This window comes from Juglans regia, chromosome 2, assembly GCF_001411555.2.
Source record: "Juglans regia cultivar Chandler chromosome 2, Walnut 2.0, whole genome shotgun sequence".
Classification (NCBI taxonomy): domain Eukaryota; kingdom Viridiplantae; phylum Streptophyta; class Magnoliopsida; order Fagales; family Juglandaceae; genus Juglans; species Juglans regia.
The window spans coordinates 13465008-13473236 of record NC_049902.1 but is presented as its reverse complement, the minus strand read 5'-3'; positions in this window follow the sequence as shown (position 1 = coordinate 13473236).

Genomic DNA, 8229 nt, shown 5'->3' with positions numbered 1-8229 from the left:
TCTATGGGATCTAGATGATAGTCTATAGTGGTCTTTTATTTTATTTTATTTTATTTTTGTTTGAGGACAAACAAAATTGGAAGTTTGGAGGGGGGGGGGGGGGGGGGGTTGTGTCCCAAGCCTAATCAGGATTTTGAGGCATTTAGGATCCATAATTGAAGTAAAAAAAAATTAAAAATACAAAATTTAATAATAAAAAAATAATTTAAAATTATAAAAATTATTAATTATATACTATTAAGTTGCAATTATTAACTAATAATCATAACTAAGATATTAATATATTACAATGATAATTAAAAGAAAACTACTACAAAATTAAATTAAAAATTTATCTAAAAATATTACAAATTGTACTATTGTAGCAATATTACAATTAACTAAATTAACAAAAAAAATAACATTTCATTCTTCAATGGAATTTGGGGTGGCCATGGTAGTAGAAAAGTGAGTTGTGCTAACTACTGTGATAATCGAGATCATAAAACTTGAAACATTAATAATTTAAAAGAAAAAAAAAATTAGATTCATAAACATAAAACAAAACTTAAAAATAAAAACATATATGAGAAATGTAAAAATTAGAAACATTAAAAGTACTAACAATACCTCATCGTTGGCCTCCTAAAAGTCAAGAACATTCGGAATATGAATTGGGGTCCTATTGATTCAATTCTGTATGCAAATCAATACCTCCACAGTTGTAGCAGATTATGAACTCTAGAATGAATCCAATATGCAACATCCGGTACTAAAAGTTGACTCTGAGGCTACGGTGCTAATAGGGGTGGCCAAAATACTGCGGGCTATCTCGGACGGGATACTTCACGGCATGACTCTTCCACCAAGCTAATATATCAATTCTCATGCATATGGTTGAAATTTCGCTACCAAGTATCTGCCTACCTCCGACTGAGCCTCTGTAGAATGACGGACAATGGGGTTGTGCTCCAACCTCTCACCCTAGTCCAACCTACGCTTTTTCTCAACCCCGGCTTCTGGAGGAGGTGGGGGGGTATGTGTACGTATCAGAATATTACCACTCCTAAAGAAAGTAAACTCATCAAACAATCTAACAAGGGCTTCCTTAACCCTTGCCGCAATAAGCCACGTATAACAAAATATTAGACCTACTAAAGTCTCTCCAATACTTGTCATATTTAACTCTCATCATCTATGTCATCTCCCGTATCCTAATATGGTCACTCGTGCACATGTCATCCAATTCTTCTCTTACCTTACATATTTGTTGACAGAAATGAGGGGATGTATGGTACAAAGAACCAGATAGCTTCGTTGTGACCTCATAGAAAAACCTCAAAAAATCTACAAAAGTAGCAACCACCTCCCAATCATCATCAATAGGCTTCCCCAATTCCCCGTGCTCATCAAAATATATGGCATACTGAATGTTTTCATCATCCAATAATGTAAAGGCCGACTGATATTCTTGGGTAGTCTCCAACATCAAGAAGGTTGAGTTCCATCTTGTAGGAACATTAGTACAGAGACCCTTCTTCAATGTTATGCTTGTAGACCTCACAACAACCTTGAATTTATCCAATTTAGCAGGAGAAGATCTCACAAATCTCACAACAGCTCTGACTCGGGCAATCGAGTCATCAAGATCTTTCAAACCATCAGTCACAATTAGATTCAGAATATGTGCAGCACATCTGACATGCATACACTCACCACCCATGATTGTCTTATTTGCCTTTCTAAGATAGGTCTTAAGATGTCCCAATGCGACATCGTTAGAGAGACATTATCAACTGTAATGATCACTAAAAATATATCTGTAAGTGCACAGAATCGTAACAAGTAGTAAAGTGTTTTAAAGAAAATGGTTATCGAACCCACAATGAATAATTATGCTATTGAATATTGAAATTGACTAAATTAATTACTATTTAAAAAAACCAAATTTGAAGAATGGTTTATTTAAATTAAACTGAAGAAAAGAATATTAAAATTAAAATTTTAAAAAATAATGAGAATAGATCTAAACTTCACCTAGCAAATCTCATACAATTTATTCTTCATTTTTTGTAGAATCCCAATTATCCCAAGTTGATGATAAAAATCCCTGAACTATTCAATATTTTCTCTAAAACAATATAAAAAATATTTTCAACTAATAACTCTATATCTCTATGTGAATTTAACTGATTGGAGACTCATTAAGTTTTTTGGATTTTTCTTGAAAATTACACTAGTCACGGTAAAGCATTTCTACTTTTGCACAACTAATGGTGTTTAATCCTAAAGTTTTAATCACAAATCATCTCTCGATCTCATTGCAATCCAAAAGATCAAATAATAGTTAGTTAAAAAATTGTAAGCATTCTAAACAAGGATTAAACATTCAATCATAGAAATATCGAAAATAAAATAACTTGGAACATAAATTGTGTGTTTAATGCTAGGCTACATCAAATGTGTAGAAAATAGAATTAGTTCATAATGGAATTGAAAAGAAAAAGAATAAAAATGGTGTTATTTGTTGAAGTCGGTTGATGAAGAATTCGACCCTCATCTCTGCCCTCCAGTTCCTCTTTCTCAAAAGAACACTTTAAGAATAAAAACTCGAACTCTAAACTCAGACTCGGACTCTAAAACTAAAAACTCAAAAACCAAGGATCCCCTATTCATCCCACAAGTCAGGATTAAATAGATGTCGAAATTCAAATCTAGAAACAAGATAACTGTGATTACAATCTAGCCTAAAAATCTGAAAAATAATTTCTAAAGATAGATGTTAACATAAAAGGAAATTATCCAAAAAATTACGAGATTATCTAAAATGGAAGATTCAGTGATATGCAGCTTGAATTTAGGAGTTTGGGAGGATTTGGTCGCCAACAGATTGATTGCAGAACTCAGAAGGGTAGAGGCGAGTAGATGTCGTGTGCGCTTAATATAATTGGTGTGGAGGTCATAAAGACCACATGTCCCTCTCATCGACTACCGAGTGGAAAGACTCCCGATCGGGATGAAAGACTCCTCTTACATTTTCTAGTTGTTGCTCACGATATCGTTTAGGTTGGTCTTTTAAGTTGGTCGTTTAGACTAGTCGCCCAATCTAACCGCCTAGAGCCTTGTCGATAAGTCTTCGCGCCTTCTGGTCGCGAGTCTCATCGCCTACTGAGAGGTAAGTCTTCTCGCATTTGGGCGAGAAAGATCTCTTTGTTGCCCACAGGACAAGGCTCCTTGCCCAAATCTCATTGACTCTCTTCAAATCTCACTACCTCTCATCAATCTGGATCCGTTGTCTCTTCTTTTGTACCAAAATGCTCTCATTTTGCACTAAATCTTCTCATTCTTTCAAATCTAAGAAAATAAAATAAAATCAATTGTATTGAAGGCAAAATGATATTTTTCATAAATAAAAGAGTGATAAAAATCACATAAAAATAGTACTTATCAGTCATCACTCGTGCCAACCCTCACTCCTTTATTGTGACCTCCAAGGCCCTCCCAATCTTTTCACCCTTGTGATCAGAAACTTGACAAAACTTTAATTTTTTTTTTTTTTTTATGTAATATCTAATCACAATCAACAAAATGTGCAATCAAAGATATATAATAATTAAAATTTTAGATCGATGTTCAAGTATTGGTGGTGATGCAAACCATTTGACCCGCCAATTGGTGAGAAGGAAGATTAAACCTATGTTCAAAATACTTAGAATATACTTGGAACCCTTTTCCCTCCACAAACTGAAAAGGTAACTCTTCTATGATGACCATACGAGTTAGGTGTCTCCTACACTCCTCGGGATCACACTTAGTATACTCCTTCAACGTTGCACCTCCACTACTCTCATTCGTAATCTTTTTAAGTCTAATCTCTAGTCTAGATCGATTCTTCTCTTGTAAAGATTTTAATATTGGACTTTTCTTACACGGTTCTTGTGTACCGTTAATTGGGATTTGCCATATCTCCTATAGTGATATCTATACACTTTACCACAATAGTTACACTTAACTTGAGGGTTATTAGGGTCACCACCCTTTAATTTAGTAAAGTGGGTCCATATTATAGAAATATGTATCTTACTTTGTGGGGACATGGGGGCAGGCTCGGCAGCTGCAGGGCAAGGGTCTGTAGGTATAGGTATTGGGGTGAGGGTAGGGGTAGGAGAGCTAGCACTACATTCTGACAGATTTTTCATTCTCCAAAACTAACAAAAATCTAAAATGAAACAACATCACACTAAGTTTAAACAATTAAAACCATGCAACATGATGATGATGATGATGATGGAAGGCCAAAAGATAATCAAAGAAATTGATTCTTGCAATGAGAGATGCTTCGCCTTTATCAATATAAACATAATGCATCATTGAAGTCATCAATGATTTGCTTCTTATTTGTCTTTTTACTATTTTCAGTTTTTAGAATTTTGCCTTATGTTAAGTTGTTTTTTATTATAGACTGTTTAATGTTGTTTTTAGAAAATATTTCTTAACTATTGGATATTAGTACCCATAAAAAGTTCTATACTTGACATCTTATCCTGTGCAAAGAAACAATAATTCATGCATTCCCAAACACCAAAAAAATATGATGTACAAAACGAACCTCTATCTGAAACTTTACCCCATACCAATGATTCAGACCACCTCTAAATATTCGAATAAAATCTCAATTACCATTACCCTACAAGACCAAGATAGAACCTGAGTTCATTGGCATGCAAACTAATATAAATTAAATCATAATGAGCGGCAAATTCCAGAATAAAAATATTAGTTGCAGTCAACTGATGTTAAGTATGGACAATTTTTCTTTTCTTTTTTTAACAAGTATTTCAAGTGTGGATAGTAAAAAATTAAGAATTGCACTTGATTAAAAGGCAGATAGTGCAACAAGAAACAAACTAACAAAAAACAGCCATTGTTTTTAAAAGAATCAAGGCACATGACATATAATATTCCAGTAGACTCAATAATTAATTAATAATTATAACGTGATTGACCATATATGCTCAAAGATTGAAACTCCTAAATTAATTTAGGGTTTTCAGAGATTGAAACTCCTAAATTAATTTAGGGCTTCGGATTGGAACCCTAAAATAAGTTCCCATCCGAAACCCATGCACATTCACAAATCACATGCAAAATCAAGATTCTCCACTGCACATAGTTCACAAATCCCATCCTCTATATCCATTTAATCCCAACCTTCTTCCAATCTCCATAACTCAAAAAAAAAAAAAACCTTACAATACTAAAACTAGGAGGTTTGGATTTGGGGCTTACCTTTGGCGAAGATGATGCGACGGCCACCGAGAGCGATGACGATGACCATAGAGGGTGACAAAGATGAGCGGAAAGAGATAGAGAGAGAACTGAGAGTCGTGGAGTTCGTGCGACATGAGAGAGACAGAGAAGGGGAGGGGCTGGGGGGAGGGGAGTCGCGGGAGGGGGGGGGAGGTTTAATTAACCCAAAGGAAACAGTGTCGTTTTGCCTATAATGACAAAACGACACCGTTTTGTCTATGGAGAGTTTTTTTAATATATATTATATATATATATATATATATATATATAAGCGCGGCGGGGGAAACCAGAAGTGGGGTTGGGCCCCCTCTGGCCCCAGCCTCTGTTGGAGGACTCAGCTGGGGGCGGGCCACCCGCCCCCTGCATCTGCAGCACTGAGGCCCACCCTGCCCATGTGGGGGCAGGGCAGTGGGGCCCCGCTGCCCTACCCTATGCCCCATGACGATTGCCACCAAAATCCGTCCTCTGCTCGTGCTTCATCTCCCTATGCTCATCTTCCTCTCCTCTGCTCTCCCAATTCTCATCTCCCTGTGTTTCATCTTCCCAAAAATCTGAGCATGAAGAGCACTAAAGTTTACTTCTTTAAAAGGAATATAGAGTGCCATCTTAATTATAAACACCCATGGAGGTAGACAAAACACTTGATTCTCGTAATCCAGGCAAAACTTTAAGTAATCTAGGCATAAATCGTAAACCTTATTAAGTGATGAACTAAAAGGGTTTCAAAATCCAAAACGAATAAAAAAAGTAGTTCAAGAAGAATGCTTTCCAATTGATTGAGAAAACCACAAAAAATGAAATAGAATAATGGGGAGGAAATGATAGCATTAGGGTGTGAAATTAATTAGCTTTGGCATATGATGGGCCAAGAGCCAAGGGGGAGGAGCAATTCCTTCGATTACGAGTTTGGAGACGAGGTGTTGGTCGAAGAGATAGGTCTAGTGCTTGACCTGGTTGATGATCCACAGCTTCCGCTCGAGGATCTGCAAGAATAGCTTCTCTAACGCATCAGATAGCCACAAAAATTAGTCTTCGAGAGAGAGTGTTGCCGCGGGGTGCTGGGCAGAGGGGCAAACGCGGGGAGGTGTGAGATTTCGAAATGAAATGGGGCTCTGCTAGACATAAAACACACGTTTCAGCAGGTAAGGGAAAAAAAGCCACGTCAGGTGTCTCGTGTTAGGGAATAGTGGCTGACGTATAGATTTACCCTTAAGGTGGAAGACCATAAGGGTGATGTATTTTGTAAGAAAGTTGAAATGTGTTTACTTGAATGGGGGAGACAAAAAATATTTACAATTACACTCGATAATGCAAGTTCAAATAATAAAGTAATTTCATATATAAAAAGAATGATGAAGAATAGAAAGGATACAATTTTGAAAAATGGGTTCTTACATATGAGATGGTGTGCTCATATCTTGAACTTGATTGTTCAGGATGGGTTGAATGAATTAGATCAATCAATTGCAAGCATTAAAGGGGTTGTGAAGAATAAATTTTCCCCACAAAGGTGGAGCATGTTTAAGCAATGTTGTAAAAATGAGGATATTACGTGTAAAAGTCACATATGCTTAGATGTAGCAACTAATTGGAAATCCATTTATATGATATTGGATAGGGCTGAAAATTTCCAAAAAGTATTTCAATAGCTAGAGGAAGAAGATTAGGGGTATGTTAAGAATGTTGGAGAGAAAGATAGTAAGGCTTGTGTGCTCATTAATGCTTCCAGCCATGCCACATGATCATAGAACACATCATGATCATGTGCACGATGAGCAATACCATGAGGGAGAGAAATCACATGGTCAACTATAAATAATTAAACCACAACTCTCAACTCGTGTTTTAGGACAATTTCTTTCCATGCGCAATCTCATGTGCAGTAACCTTTCAAAAAAACATGTGTCTATCAAGAGACTTTGCATTTATATATAAAAGGCATTTGCACAACCATGAAGTTAGCGATTCATCACGAATCTCACTTAGAGTCAAACTCACAATATGAACCTTAGATTCTAGTCATCAAGTCTAACTGTGACTTTTAATTATCTACAAGGTGACCACATATATCATTCAACAAACTTAATATGCAACTTCAAGTTTTCATATGAATATCTCGTACTTAACAATAGCATGTGAGATAACTAACTTTTATTTTTTATAAGTGTAAAGCAACAAGGGCCCTTGCCCCCACGGACAATCATAACAATCTAACCATTATTTTTAATGATTTGCCCAAATCGTATCACAAACTCACTTAATTAAATAAGTCATATTTACCCTATAATAAAATCTCAATATCTAACTCCCATGAGCAAACTGTAATGGAAACACCAAATACTATAGGTAAAAATAGATTTTTTAGTATTCACCATCTCATTAATTATCAATGGATTTTAAACAAGTGCTCCTAGAAATTACTTTTCTTATAAACAGTCTCAAAAGACATGAAATCTGCGCTACTTTTCATAAACTCATGTCCATTACCTCGTACTTTGAAAAGACTCTCATTAGGCGACAATTAATAATCTAAGACAACCAAATCGCCATCTCTCTTAGGAGGACACTTTTATAAGATTTTCAACAATGTTCAAATAACCCCATTTTATTCAATAGGTTGTCAATAATAAAGACTAGTTACATACCCTATATTTGAACATATGGTTTGTTTAGGCTACATGAAAACAGTAGCAGTAACATTCATTCACTTTTTGTACCAAAACAACACAAGCAACAATCATGTGCTCAAAATACTTCACGCCTAAACATCACAAAAGCTAACCGTTTAATTCTCCTACAAGAATCAACTATTTAACTCATTTCAGAAAAAAATTTTCATAAAATGTGTGATCAATGATTATCTAAAGGCAACTCAACTAGTGCTAGATTTATACCTCTATCAACTCCACTTTTCCTTTGTTAATCAGATCAACAACTCCA